Source organism: Stegostoma tigrinum, unplaced genomic scaffold, assembly GCF_030684315.1.
Source record: "Stegostoma tigrinum isolate sSteTig4 unplaced genomic scaffold, sSteTig4.hap1 scaffold_64, whole genome shotgun sequence".
In the NCBI taxonomy this organism is placed as follows: Eukaryota; Metazoa; Chordata; class Chondrichthyes; order Orectolobiformes; family Stegostomatidae; genus Stegostoma; species Stegostoma tigrinum.
The window spans coordinates 2032305-2047337 of record NW_026728579.1 but is presented as its reverse complement, the minus strand read 5'-3'; the positions used below and the strand labels follow the sequence as shown (position 1 = coordinate 2047337).

General features: G+C 42.5%; 1 protein-coding gene across 2 annotated transcripts in view; it reads left to right on the top strand.

The window, feature by feature from the left end:
• The window catches only part of LOC132209065 (uncharacterized), a 154573-nt gene that overhangs the window by 75304 nt on the left and 64236 nt on the right, over nt 1–15033 (top strand). Inside the window, exon 2 of one of the 2 annotated variants that reach the window (XR_009445166.1) lies at nt 14072–14237. The exons of the other annotated variant lie outside the window; for it this stretch is intronic. The gene's annotated coding sequence lies outside the window, so the exon portion shown is untranslated. The remainder of the gene's footprint in view (nt 1–14071; nt 14238–15033) is intronic. 2 annotated transcript variants of the gene reach the window in all.

The following is a 15033-nucleotide window of genomic DNA, read 5'->3' as shown; positions in this document are numbered from 1 at the left end:
ATTTCATATCCTACTAAAACAGTGCTGTGTCCAAGGGCACAATTAACTTGTATTCAATGCTTGTCTTTGGGCAAGTAATGTGCACAACAGAATCATTGGTTGTTTCCCTTCCGGATCAGAAGCACCTCTGTTAGTCCTCTTTCTCTTCTACAATGTCTAAAACTATACAGTCTGCTCCCAACAAAGTTTTTTCATTTATTCTTCTTTTGCTGGTGCTATGATTCCAGCTGCTGTTGTTACAAGTCAGGCCACATCCAAGAATGAAATCTGACTTGATGATCAATTTTTCTTCAATTTAGTGTGGTAGCCTTTCACTAAAACATAAGCACACAAAGCTGCACATTTGGTTTTAACAATAAAACAGTTCATTACACTAAAGAAAGTAAAATACAATAAAGCAAACCAAACTAACTATATAACACAGTTTGAAAGGTTGCAAAACACAACAAAACAGCATCCCATCTACTCCCTAAAACAGTCACTTTACAGTTACTTAACAATCTGGAGCGGTTTTCTTTCTCTATCAAATCTGCATGTTAGATTTAACTGCTTCTGCTCAGTTTCTGTCCCTCAAATTGTGGGGTCTTCCTCCTTCCCCATTCACACAACTGAGAGTTTAGACTTCCTCAGTGTTTTACTAATCCACACGGTTCTCTCCAGACATTCCAGCTCTGGAAGTTTCACTAACTACACCCTTTCACAAAAATAGCTTATTTCCTTAGCCACTCTGAACAGTCTCCATTTCTAGGATAGATTATACTTGGTTCTGACCCCAGTTGAGTTGAGAGTATGACTTGGAGGGGAACTTGTAGCTGATAGAGTTGCAAACCATGTGCTGCTCATTGCTCCCCCCAGTATCTGGAAACATACGCTGTGCCTCTCAGCTGATCAGTATTGTATCATTTATTGTGTATCCTATTGACTAGTTTGCCCTCCCCAAATGCCTTACTGCACATTCCGGCAGATTAAATTCTATTTGTCCCTTTCTGTTAACCGATCAGTCCATTGTTACTATATTCCAAGTCTGCAGCTTTCTTCCTCTTTATCAACCATGCACTCATTTTTAGTCTATCATCTGCAAATTTTTAATGGTGCCCTCTGCACTTAAGTTTGCTTCTTTGCTATATACCATGAAAGGGAAAGGACCCAATACTGAACCCTGTGGCATCCCAATAGAAATGACCTTTCAACTACAACTACAGTGAGCATTACCCTTTGTCTGCAGTCACTGAGTTTATTTTGTTCCATTTGCTACTTTCCCTCAGATTCCATCACCACCTTCTGTTTTGACCAATTCATCATGTGGGAACTAGTCCAAAGCCACCTTAAAACCTATGTAAGCTGCATCAAATGCTCTACTCTCCTTGACCCTCTTTAACACCAATTCAAATTGGTGCGGCATAGTGACTCTGTGGTTAGAACTGCTGACTCACAGCACCAGGGATCAGGGTTTGATCCCAGCCTCAGGAGACTCTGTGCGGAGTTTGCACACTCTTACCATGTCTGTGTGGGCTTCCTCCAGGTGCTCTGGTTTCCTTCCACAGTCCAAAGATGTGCAGGGTAGGTGGATTGGCCATGCTAAATTGCCTATGCGAAATTACCCATAGTGTGCAGGGACGTGTAGATTAGGTGGATTAGCCATTGGAGATGAAGGGTTACAGGGATAGGATAGGGGATGTGTTGGATGGGACGCTGTTTGGAGGGTTGGTGTTGACTTGATGGGATGAATCGCCTGCTTGCACCCTGTAGGGATTCTATGAATCCTGCAATTCAAATATAGAATCAAGTTCATCAGACACAAATGAAATCAGAAAATCCCAGAACTGCTCAGAAGGTCTGGCAGCATCTGTGGACAGAGAAACAGAATTAATGTTTCATTAACCTGTCATCAGAAGTCCAAAGATAGGTCCATTGTGCTGAATATTTCCAGCGTGTTTTGGTCTTACTTTAGATTGCCAGCATTTGCAGTATTTTGCTGTTGTACTACCCAGACGTGATCACCCATGAACAAATCCACACTGAGTGTATTTAATTACAAATCGGTAGTTATTAGGACAAGTGACATAAAGTATTGCCAAAAAGGCAGCTTTAAGGAGGAAAGAGTGAAAATGGAGGGGCATGGGAAGGGAATTCCAGAGATTCGGGCCTAGGCAGCTAAAAGTTGGAGGAGGGGCGATAGTCTAGTGATATTATCGCTGGACTGTTAATCCAGAAACCCAAGTAATGTTTTGGGGACCTGGGTTCGAAACCCACCACGGCAGATGGTAGAATTTGAATTCAATAAATATTTGGAATTAACAATCTAATGATGGCCGTGAATCCATTGTCGATTGTTGGAAAAACCTGTCTAGGTTCACTGATGTCCTTTAGGAAAGAAAACTGCATTCCTTACCTGGTCTGCCCTACATGTGACTCCAGACCCACAGCAATGTGGTTGACTCTTAACTGCCCTCCGGGCAATAAGGGATGGGCAATAAATGCTGCCTGACCAGTGACGCCCTCATCTTGTGAATGAATAAAGAACAATGCAACAATGTAAAATTAGACAGAGATAGAAGTTAAGGAGACAGAGACTGCATTGTTTGAAATGACAAAGGAAATGCTTTTGTAAAGCGCAAAAAGTGTAGCAATGAGATAAGTACAGGAATAAAAGATGGATCCAGAAAAGGTGTGAATGCTTTCAGCAGTTCCATTACCAGCAGCTTTCCAATACAGCCGAAGACAACATGTGCTTTATTCTGAATAATATCCACTGAGAACCCTCAGCCAAGATTGCTTCTCAGTGAATCAGTCATGAAACTCTCTGAGGAATACTACAACATGATCAGTGTTACTGCTGTGGAATGCCTACTGAATGTTTAATGGATATTTTAGTCTCCTGATCAATGGATGTAACAGGGATGCTCTTGAACTCTCCTTGTTCATTCCTCAGTGGAAAATGTTGGGGAAAGAGCACAAGTTTTAGACTCTATCAAATCTTCACACCTCGTAATTCCATTATTGGAGCTTCATTCTTGAGACCAGATAGAAGAATGTTTTATTAATATAGATGCTACATAGCCACTAATAAATCTAACAGGAAACTCAGGAGAAGCAACTTTGCCCAGAAAGTGGTTAAAATTTGAACCAGGAAGAGTGGCTGAAATGATAGCACAGATACTTTTTAAGAGGAAGCTAGAGGAGCACATGAAGTAAAGGGGATGGTAGGGTTAAAAAGGGGTAGAAAGAGTCTTGTGTGAAACATAGATAACATCATGAGCCTGTTTCTGTACTGCAAGCTCTGTTTGTTAAGCATTGACTTCAGAATTAAGCACAGTCTCTCTAGAAAAGGCGATTGTTTAGAACAGTCAAAGGAATAAGTTGTCTCAGACTAAGGGTTATTATTTGTGAATCTTTCAGACCCCGAGTATTTTGTTGGAATTCTGCAGACTATGAAAAAACTGAGGAAGGCTAAGCTTTAAGTTTGTGAGTAGTCAAGGGGAAAGTTCTCATGGATAACTTTCTTTTGCAATGTGTTCTGAAATTTTTGAAACTGCTGTATTTGATATTTTGGTTTATTTTATTTCTTCAATGTAATAAACTTCTGTTTTATTGTTAAAATCTAATCTGTAGTCTGATGTGCTTATGTTTCAGTGAAAGACCACAAGGTTTGACAAAGGGGAAAAAGATCTAGCGAGGCAGGTTTTATTCTGGGGTTTGACTATTCCACTTGCTGAAGCAGCTGGAATCGTAACAATTCTCATTTCTTGTCCTGCTGTGCTGCATTGGTGATAAATCTGTACGTTTCCTGGCTGTAACCGTACCAGGAAGTTCAAGAGTTCAGTGAAATGATGCTTCATTATTAGCATCAACTTCCTCAGGAATACACCACAGAGAAAACATTTCCCGAATTCGTAGAATGTCTTCGTGGACAAAGTTGGATCAATGGTTGTTTTAAATTTGTTCTCCACTATGGAAAGTGGAGTGTTTCTCATTTGAACTGTGTATTGTGAAATAGTGGTTAGCTGCTGCTAGTTGTAAGTTATTATTTCATTAACATGAGAGTTCAATATTCCAGCCATTGTACCTTGCATTGTTTTCACTATTATTGTGGTTAACTCATGTGTTTCTGTTTAAAGTGGCATTTGATGAATGCTCGTGGACATTGTGCACAGGGAGTAAGCAATTTAAACTCCTTTAAACACTCTACATAGTCACTATTAACCAAGATAATTTGTTGCATGGGTAAACCTAATGAGAAATTATATGTACTAATTTATATTTGTGTATATAATATTTATACATATAATATTTTATATATTACATATATATAATATTTATATGAATATAAATCCCCAATTGTGTTGGTTGCATTACCCGAAACACTACTCGGGTAGTGTCTCCCACCCATCCTCCTCCTCGAACCAAAAAAAAAGGTTCTGTGCGACAGAAGGTAACTAGTTTATTTTTTATTCTTTATTTTTAAACAGTCTCTTTGGGAATTTAGAATAATGGGAACGGAGGTCAGGGCAGTTGAATGCTCCTCCTGCAGAATGTGGGAGGTAAGGGTCACCACTAGTGTCCCTGCTGACTACATCTGCGGGAAGTGCACCCAACGCCAGCTCCCTGAAAACCGCGTTAGGGAACTGGAGCTGGAGCTGGATGAACTTCGGATCATTTGGGAGGCAGAGGTGGTTATTGGGAGGAGTTCCAGGGAGGTAGTCACTCCTCAGGTACAAGAAAAAGGCAGATGGGTTACAGTCAGGGGCCGGAAAGGGAACCGGCAGGCAGAGCAGGGATCCCCTATGGCCATTCCCCTCAACAATAAGTATACCGTTTTGGATACTGTTGGGGGCGACGACTTACCAGGGGAATGCAGCAGGGCACAGGTCTCTGGCACAGAGTCTGCCCCTGCTGCTCAGAAGGGAAGGAGGAAGAGAAGCAGAGCAGTAGTCATTGGGGACTCCATAGTTAGGGGGACAGATCGGAGGTTCTGTTGGTACAAGAGAGATTCATGGTTGGTGTGTTGCCTCCCAGGTGCCAGGGTGCGTGATGTCTCTGATCATGTTTTTGGGATCCTTAAGGGGGAGGGGGAGCAGCCCCAAGTCGTGGTCCACATAGGCACCTACGACACAGGTAGGAAGAGTGATGGGGATTTAAGGCAGAAATTCAGGGAGCTAGGATGGAAGCTTAGAGCTAGGATGAACAGAGTTGTTGTCTCTGGTTTGTTGCCCGTGCCACGTGCTCGGGAGAGAGAGGAGTTGAACATGTGGCTACAGGGATGGTGCAGGAAAGAGGGTTTTGGATTCTTGAATAATTGGGGGTCTTTCTTGGGTGCGTGGGACCTCTACAAGCAAGATGGTCTTCACCTGAACCAGAGGGGTACCGATATCCTGGGGGGGAAATTCACTCAGGCTATACAGGTGGGTTTGGATGTGAACCAAAATTGTAGTTCAAGCATAGAAAAGGTTGAGAGTAGGGAGGTCCAAAATAAAGTTTCAGGGACGCAAGATGGCACCGGCAAGCAAGCAGTTGGTTTGAAGTGTGTCTGCTTCAATGCCAGGAGCGTCCGGAATATGGTGGGTGAACTTGCAGAATGGGTTAGTACCTGGGACTTCGATGTTGTGGCCATTTCGGAGACATGGATAGAGCAGGGACAGGAATGGTTGTTGCAAGTTCCGGGATTTAGATGTTTCAGTAAGAGCAGAAAAGACGGTAAAAGAGGGGGAGGTGTGGCATTGTTGGTCAAGGACAGTATTACAGTTGCAGAAAGGATGTTTGGAGACTCGTCAACTGAGGTAGTATGGGCTGAGGTTAGAAACAGGAAAGGAGTGGTCACCCTGTTGGGAGTTTTCTATAGGCCTCCGAATAGTCCCAGATATGTAGAGGAAAGGATAGCAAAGATGATTCTCGATAGGAGTAAGAGAGACAGGGTAGTTGTCATGGGGGACTTCAACTTTCCAAATATTGACTGGGAACACTATACCTTGAGTTCTATAGATGGGTCAGTTTTTGTCCAGTGTGTGCAGGAGGGCTTCCTGACACAGTATGTAGACAGGCCAACAAGGGGCGAAGCCACATTAGATTTGGTACTGGGTAATGAGCCCGGCCAGCTGTTAGATTTGGAAGTAGGTGAGCACTTTGGTGATAGCGATCACAATTCTGTTATGTTTACTTTAGTGATGGAAAGGGATAGGTGTATACCACTGGGCAAGAGTTCCAGCTAGGGGAAAGGCAATTACGATGAGATTAGTCAAGATTTAGGGAGCATAGGATGGGGAAGGAAACCGCAGGGGATGGGCACATTTAGAAATGTGCAGCTTATTCAAAGAAAAGTTCCTGTGTGTCCTCGATAAGTATGTACCTGTCAGGCAGGGAGGAAGCTATAGAGCGTGGGAGCTGTGGTTTACGAAGGAAGTGAAATCTCTGGTCAAGAGGAAGAAGAAGGCTTATGTTAGGATGAGTGATAATGGGAACTGCAGATGCTGGAGAATCCAAGATAACGAAGTGTGAAGCTGGATGAACACAGCAGGCCAAGCAGCATCTCAGGAGCATAAAAGCTGACGTTTCAGGCGTAGAATGAAGGGTCTAGGCCTGAAACGTCAGCTTTTGTGCTCCTGAGATGCTGCTTGGCCTGTTGTGTTCATCCAGCTTCACACTTTGTTATGTTAGGATGAGATGTGGAGGCTCAGTTAGGGTGCTTGAGGGTTACAAGGTAGCCAGGAAAGACCTAAAGAGAGAGCTCAGAAGAGCCAGGAGGAGACATGAGAAGTTGCTGGCGGATAGGATCAGGGTAAACACTAAGGCTTTCTATAGGTACTTAAGGAATAAAAGAATGACGAGCGTAAGATTAGGGCCAATCAAGGATAGTAGTGGGAAGTTGTGTCTGGAATCAGAGCAGATAGGGGAAGCACTAAATGAATATTTTTCGACAGTATTCGCTCTCGAAAACGACAATGTTGTCGAGGAGAATACTGAGATACAGGCTACTAGACTAGGTGGGATTGAGGTTCACAAGGAAGAGGTATGAGAAATCCTACAGAGTGTGAAGATAGATAAGACCCCTGGGCCGGATGGAATTTATCCTAGGATCCTCTGGGAAGCCAGGGAGGAGATTGCCGAGCCTTTGGCATTGATCTTTAATCGTCATTGTCTACAGGAATAGTGCCAGATGACTGGAGGATAGCAAATGTGCTTCTCCTGTTCAAGAAGGGAAGTAGAGACAACCCTGGTAATTATAGACCAGTGAGCCTTACCTCAGTTGTTGGTAAAGTGTTGGAAAAAGTTATAAGAGATAGGATTTATAATCATTTAGAAAAGAATAAATTGATTAGGGATAGTCAGCACGGTTTTGTGAAGGGTAGGTCGTGCCTCACAAACCTTATTGAGTTCTTTGAGAAGGTGACCAGACAGGTAGATGAGAGTAAACCGGTCAATGTGGTGTATATGGATTTCAGCAAGGCGTTCGATAAGGGTCCCCACTGTAGGCTATTGTACAAAATGTGAAGGAATGGGATTGTGGGAGATATAGCAGTTTGGATCAGAAATTGGCTTGCTGAAAGAAGACAGAGGGTGGTGGTTGATGGGAAATGTTCATCCTGGAGTCCAGTTACTGGTGGTGTACCGCAAGGGTGGGTGTTGGGTCCACTGTTGTTCGTCATTTTTGTAAATGACTTGGATGTGGGCGTAGAAGGATGGGTTGGTAAATTTGCAGACGACGCTAAGGTCGGTGGAGTTGTGGATCGTGAAGAAGGATGTTGTAGGTTACAGAGAGACATAGATAAGCTGCAGGCCTGGGCTGAGAGGTGGCAAATGGAGTTTAATGTGGACAAGTGTAAGGTGATGCACTTTGGTAGGAGTAACTGGAATGCAAAGTACTGGGCTAAGATTCTTAGTAGTGTAGATGAGCAGAGAGATCTCGGTGTCCATGTACACAGATCCTTGAAAGTTGCCACCCAGGTTGACAGGGGTGTTAAGAAGGCATACAGTGTTGAAGCTTTTATTAACAGAGGGATCGAGTTCCGGAACCAAGAGGTTATGCTGCAGCTGTACAAAACTCTGGTGCGGCCGCACTTGGAGTATTGTGTACAGTTCTGGTCACCGCATTATAAGAAGGATGTGGAAGCTTAGGAAAGGGTGCAGAGGAGATTTACTAGGATGTTGCCTCGTATGGAGGGAAGGTCTTACGAGGAAAGGCTGAGGGACTTGAGGCTGTTTTCATTAGAGAGAAGAAGGTTGAGAGGGGACTTAATTGAAACATATAAAATAATCAGAGGGTTAGACAGGGTGGATAGGGAGAGCCTTTTTCCAAGGATGGTGACAGCGAGCACGGGGGGCATAGCTTTAAGTTGAGCGGTGAAAGATATAGGACAGATGTCAGAGGTAGTTTCTTTACTCAGAGGGAATTGAATGCTTTGCCTGCAACGGTAGTAGATTCGCCAACTTTAGGTACATTTAAGTCATCATTGGACAAGCATATGGACGTACATGGAATAGTGTAGTTTAGATGGGCTTGAGATCAGTTTGACAGGTCAGCACAGCATCGAAGGCCGAACTACCTGTGCTGTAATGTTCTATGTTCTATGTTCATTCATATGATAAACTGAACCAAAAATGCTGAACAGATTGTGGATCTACTTCCCCTTGTGGATAGTTTTATCAAAGATATGCACAATGTAATTTTTTTGAATCATGACATTTTCACTGAAATTCTTGAAATTCTGGCCCGTTCTGCTGGGACAGATGGACAGTGACCACACCTTGGTATTTAATTAATTCCCATTTCATTGCAAAGAATCCAGAGGCAAAGAAGTAGTTCCTCACTTTTATTTCGTAAGTGCTGCTCAATCCATTCAGGAATCACTATGTTTAGTTCCAAAAGAGTCAGTATTGATTCAGCTTCCCCTATTATGATAATGTCATAAGGACCTGGGCCGTGAGAATGGGTCTGGATCTCAAAGGAGACGTTTCTACCTTCTAAGACTTGCTCATAATGTTTGAAACAATGTTTATCATTCCAATGCAACTTCTACTTGGTTACTGTCGTGTAATAACCTGTATCTAGTTTAAGACAAGAGCTCCTCAAGTCCCATTTTCACATTGAGGATATCCTTCCATTCTAAGGTCATAGGTGGGATGTTTGCTGATGATTACACACTGTTGAGCAGCACTTGTAATGCTCCAGATACTGAAATGCCCATTTGCAGCAAGACCTGGACAAGGTCCACACTTGGTAAGTAAATGGCAAGTAGCGTGGGCGCCACACAAGTGTCAGGAATGACCATCTCCAATAAGTGAAAATCTAACCATTACCCCTGAAAAATCAATGATATTACCGTCACTGAATCCCTCACGATCAACATCCCGAGTGATATCATTAACTAGAAATTGGACGTGGACCAGCTATGTGAATATTGTGACGATAAAAACAGATCAGAGGCTGGGAATTCTGCAGTGAGTAACTCACCTCATGCCCTCTGCCAGTGGCTGACCACCATCTGTAAGGCTCAGTTCAGGAGTGCGATAGAATACTATCTGCTTGCCTGGGTGGATACAGCTCCCCAGCAACACACATGAAGCTTTACACCATCCAGGACAAAGCAGCCTGCTTGATGGCATCAGAATCACCACCTTCAACATGAACTCCATTTACCATTGACACAAAGATGGAGCAGTGTGTACCATCTACAGGATGCACTGCGTAAATTCACTAAGGTTGCTCCAGCACACACCACCTACACCTATGACCCCTACTATCTAGAAGGATAAGGACAGTAGACACAAGGGAACATCTGCAGATGCAAGTCCCCGCCTAAGCCCCTCACCATCTTGACTTGGAAATATACTGCTATTCCTTCAGTCTCACTGGGTCAAATTCCTAGAACTCCCTTCCTAGCAGCATTGTCGGATTCGTCTACCCAAGAACTGCAGTGGTTCCGGATGGCAGTTCACCACCACCTTCTACAAGGTATTGAGGGATGGGCAATAAATGCTGGTCAAGTCAGCAGCGAGCACATGCCATGAATAAAGAAAGAAAATTGTAACGATAACACCATTCAGCCTGAGATTAGACACATCACACATTAACGTCCAGCAGGGGTCCCAAGGAATGAGATTGAGTTAAATGCTTACACAGAATGGGAGATAATCTGGGTGGACAAGATTTTTCACAGCAGCGGATGTGACTCCAAATGGCGTATTAACCAGGTCAACAATGTTATTGAGGGTATCCTGAAAGAGGAGGTCCGTAAGACACAGCTCGATGTACACCTTGGTAAGATGAGTGATGAGGTCTTGCATCAAGTGTTCCGAGATCTAGGCAGTGGATTACATTGCAGGACCTCTAAAGATGTAATCTCTGGATTATTCCTGTTGTCACATGCTGAGAAGACAAGAAAAAGGGGAAGAAAACAGATGAATGCTTGGCTCACGTGTTTGTGTTCGGGGAAGGATTTAGACTCCCGGACCTGAAGGGAAATGTGCGGGGATGGTGTATCCTCGACAAGTGGGCTGGTCTGCAGCTGAACCGGAAAGGAGCCAAAATCTTTGCACAAGGGTTTGCTAATGTGTGAGGAATTTCGGCGATGGACCTCCAAGCAGTGGGCAATTGCAGGTAATTCACTGAGAGGTGAGAAGGAATAAAATAAAAATTATATCAGGGGATTTCAACTGCACAACATGAATTGAGATAACATAAAAGGTTGACTTGGGAAATAATTCTTGAAATACATTTGAGAGATTATTGAACATCAACACTTAGACGAGCTTGTAAGGGACAGTGCAATGCTGGACCTATTTCTGGGACACAAAGCCAGTGTTCAAGGTGACAGTGGCTAAGTGCTTTAGCGATAGTGACCATGACAACAGACTTTTCAACATATGTTACGGAAAAGGAGAACGTCCGTCTGTTAAAAAAACCAAGTGTCTTTGGTTTGGGAAAAGGCATATTTTATTTAAAGAAGGCAGGATCTGGGTAAAATATTTTGGGAAGTTACTTGAGGGCGAATCTGCAGCAGAATAGTCGGATACGTCCAGGAAAGGAACTGGGAGAGTAAAGGCCAGTTATATTCCATTTTGGGTGAAATTTATAATCGACAAGCCTGGAAAACCCTGGATCTTGAGGAATGTTCAGGACATGTTTACGACAAGTGCGAAGGAAGCAAATGAATGGATGAGTAGTGGCGTATAAAAACGAAGTGTGAAGAAACGGTGGTGGCCAATATTGGAGAGAATATCAAGATGTTCCACAGGTACATGAAGCAGGAGAAAAACCAGGGAAAGAGTAGCGCCAATTAGAAACCGGGGTGTACACGGGGTGAGGGAGCAATCTGTGTTCAGAACTGAAGGGCATTGATACAGTAGACAGGTCCCTCCCATCTGCTCTCCCTTCAAGGAGGAGCATTCACGTCTATAAAGCAGGAAGATGCAGTGTGAAATTGAAATTTTTGGCTGGTTTAAAAGTGAACAAATCCCCACGCCCAGATGAGTTGTTTCCAAGACTGCTGTGGGAGAAGAGAAAGAAAATCTCTTCAGAGATAGTAGCAACTGCAGATGCTGGAGAATCTGAGGTAACGAGGTGTAGAGCTGGATGAGCGCAGCAGGCCAAGCAGCATCTCAGGACCGTAAAAGCTGATGTTTCGGGCCGAGACCCTTCTTCTGTGTGTTCATCTTGCTGTGTTCGTCCAGCTCCACACTTTGTTATCTTGGATTCTCCAGCATCTGCAGCTCCCATTATCTCCGATACAAATGGACAGAGATGCCAGGGTTGGCTTGTCAGTAAGAAATGAGGTCGCGCTGAAGGAACCACAGCTCTTGTGCTTGTTTATTAATGACTTGGAGGAAAGAGGTGCATGTGCTGCGGCTAAATTTGTAGATGACTCAAAACTATTTAGAAAGACAATGCATGGCACAGAAACAGAGATTTACCAGGATGTTACTTGGATCGGAATGTATTAGCTATAAGAAGGGTTTGGTGGAAATGTTGTGTCGTGATAAATGTAATGAGATCAACGATGATCTCACCGAATGGTGGAGGAAATTCAATGGGTCAAATGACTTTTTTTGTGAGTCTTCTTGTTTGACAATGCATTCATAAAGGTGTTTTTTTTTCTCTCTTGGATAAGATGTGAAAATGAAATGTGTACCCTTCCTTTTCATCTGGGAATAAATAATTGTTCTGAGCGATTTCCATTGACTAATAGCAATCTGACAAGTATCACAATGTAAAGAGATTTTTAGCTTCTTTTTAATTGTAAAGGTATTCTTTGGAATTAATTTGGCATATATTATTTGCATCTCAGGAAGTATGTTCATCACTGCATCTCAAAAAGTGCTCTGTTGTATGACAACAGCTTTTCAAAGATCACTTCAATGGTTGTGATTTTCAGTTGCCGTAACACATGTTAAATTTCACTGTTGGCCAATCTGTCCATGATTATTTCATTATCTTATGTTTCAAACAGACAAGGAAATATTGGTGATGCAATGAAGAGTTTGATTCTCAAATATAATTGTTGTTATAGTTTCTGTTTGGAAGAAAGATTCACATCAAATTGACTGGTCAAGGAAATGGGACACTGACTGTGAGTACTTTGAATGTTCGAGTTATTCCTAAAATGAAAGTTTTGTCCTTGATGATTTTTCTTGCATGCAGATATGAAGAGACTATTTTAAAATATCCTCCAGGTTAGTGGTTCAGGCACAAAAGTGTTAATGTATATTTATGTATTTCCATGTACATGCGTAATCTGAAAAGAAAATGACGAGAAATCACTTGTTGCAAGGTGAGAATGAGTTATCCAGATAGTAAGAACTGCCAATGTTGGTGTCTGAGATAACACATTGTGGAGCTGGAGGAACACAGCAGGGCAGGCAGCATCAGAGGCTCAAGAAAGGTGAGGTTTTGGGTCAGGACCCTTCCTGAGAAATGGAGGGTGGAAGGGAGCTCAGAAACAAGGAGCGTGGAGGGGGAGAAGGTGCTGGGGAAGGTAGGTGGGATGGTGATAAGTGAGTACTATCCAGATTGGAACAGATTTTCCCCAGCGTGCATTGAATACGAATTCCACATGACTGTCAAAGTCTTAGTGACTGTTAACATTGATGTTTTTAGTCTGTCTTGTTTCAGTAATTGCATGACAGTTTGAATGGTTCTTTGAGAGTGAGGAACCTATGGACTCTCACACACCAAGATGGAATTTAGTTCGAAGAGTGACTTCAAAATAGTTGCTTGGTTTTAAAATCTTGACCGTTTTGCTGTCCTGTTGAACGAATTTAGCTTCATACTGCTTCAATAGGAATTAGTGTTTAATAGGAACATATTTGTGAAACTTACAGTTCCGCTACTTTTACCATAAACTGTGGCAGCCTTTCGGTGCTTGCAAAAAGGCTCACCTCTCCGTTAATACCGAAGGAAAATTGGAGTTTAAAAGTAAGTTCACCCGGTGTCAGGGAATGAAATGTTAATGTTGACTCGAATATAATTTTTAAAAAAGTCATATATTTGTGAAACACTAAACTCCAATTAAAATTTGGATTTGCCAGTTTTACAGATGGTTGGATATTGGATTCATTTTAAATGAAGGTGAAGATCACTTTAAATCCAGCATATTTGTGAAGAAAAGAAATAGCATGTCAAATAAAATTAACTGCATGACTCTACATAACCCTGTATATAGAATTTCATTCCGAACTATGAGACAGTTAGGACCCCATACTACCTCAGTGCTCATGGCAAGAGTAAGACTCCTGTTTGACGTGCTGTGCACTGCATGGAATGGCGGCGACATCAGATTCATTGATGATTGAGAATCAAAAGAATATGACAATAAGATTTAAAATCAAAATCTCATTGAACACTTCAAGGAATGTATTACAGGAAGAGGGGGAAAGCATGTATGACTAATAGAAGGTGGTGGCACAGATCAAATAGACCTGTGTGCTAAAACTTATCACAAATTTCACATTGAATGGAACAGTTTCAACAGGCTGGAGGAAGCAGACATGCCAGCTCAAACTTTTTGAATTTGTGCATACTGTTCGTAAACATCAGCAAAATTGTGGGAAACCTGTTTATTCCTTCTCTTTAATTGCACAGAACCATACGATGAGACTGTTTTGATGAGGAATTTAAAGATTACGAGTCGTGTCCGTTTGACTCACAGTTTGGTACCATAGGTTGGTACGATCTTCGTTCGAGAAGGAAAAGGGATGTTCCAGATACAGAAAATCGTCAAACCATTTACTACAAAGTCCGTTTTCTGGTTAGTATTAATTAATGCAGTTAACATTTTTAGATCGACATGATTGCACAATGGAGTCAATAAGAAAATTCCATCTGATATTCCACATAAATTTTAAGTGGATATTAAAGCCGCTCATTTCTTTTTCACGCTGTCTGCTGCTTTTAAGATTGGTTGTCTTATTGTCGAAATAGAACATAGAACATAGAACAGAGAACAGTACAGCACAGAACAGGCCCTTCAGCCCACAATGTTGTGCCGACCATTGATCCTCATGTATACACCCTCAAATTTCTGTGACCATATGCATGTCCAGCAGTCTCTTAAATGACCCCAATGACCTTGCTTCCACAACTGCTGCTGGCAACGCATTCCATGCTCTCACAACTCTCTGCCTCTGACAACGCCTCTATACTTTCCACCAACCAGCTTAAAACTATGACCCCTCGTGCTAGTCATTTCTGCCCTGGGAAATAGTCTCTGGCTATCAACTCTATCTATGCCTCTCATTATCTTGTATACCTCAATTAGGTCCCCTCTCCTCCTCCTTTTCTCCAATGAAAAGAGACCGAGCTCAGTCAACCTCTCTTCATAAGATAAGCCCTCCAGTCCAGGCAGCATCCTCGTAAACCTCCTCTGAACCCTCTCCAAAGCATCCACATCTTTCCTATAATAGGGCGCCCAGAACTGGACGCAGTATTCCAAGTGCGGTCTAACCAAAGTTTTATAGAGCTGCAACAAGATCTCACGACTCTTAAACTCAATCCCCCTGTTAATGAAAGCCAAAACACCATATGCTTTCTTAACAACCCTGTCC